This window comes from Octopus bimaculoides, chromosome 15, assembly GCF_001194135.2.
Source record: "Octopus bimaculoides isolate UCB-OBI-ISO-001 chromosome 15, ASM119413v2, whole genome shotgun sequence".
In the NCBI taxonomy this organism is placed as follows: Eukaryota; Metazoa; Mollusca; class Cephalopoda; order Octopoda; family Octopodidae; genus Octopus; species Octopus bimaculoides.
Genome location: NC_068995.1, coordinates 3,957,711 through 3,958,035, shown reverse-complemented (window position 1 = coordinate 3,958,035; position 325 = coordinate 3,957,711).

Here is a 325-nt window from a genome sequence, read left to right as displayed (position 1 = left end):
ATATATATATATATATATATACATATATATTGTGTAAGCTATAAGCTAGAGGTAATGTAACCATCTAAGGGATAGATGTATCCTTTTTTTCCTTCTCTTCCTCATATTTTCATTCTATGTACCTTCTATTTATATTTGCCATATAATCGTTCGGATGATGTCTATCAATTGCAACGAGGTAAATACAAATTTACCCCAGCTTGATATACTGAAACACCTGTAAGCATACTCTCTTCTTGATTAGAAAATGACTTTATAACACCAACGATACACTTCTCATTCTTTATTGCTCTATTTCTTATCGTTCTTATATATATACATATAT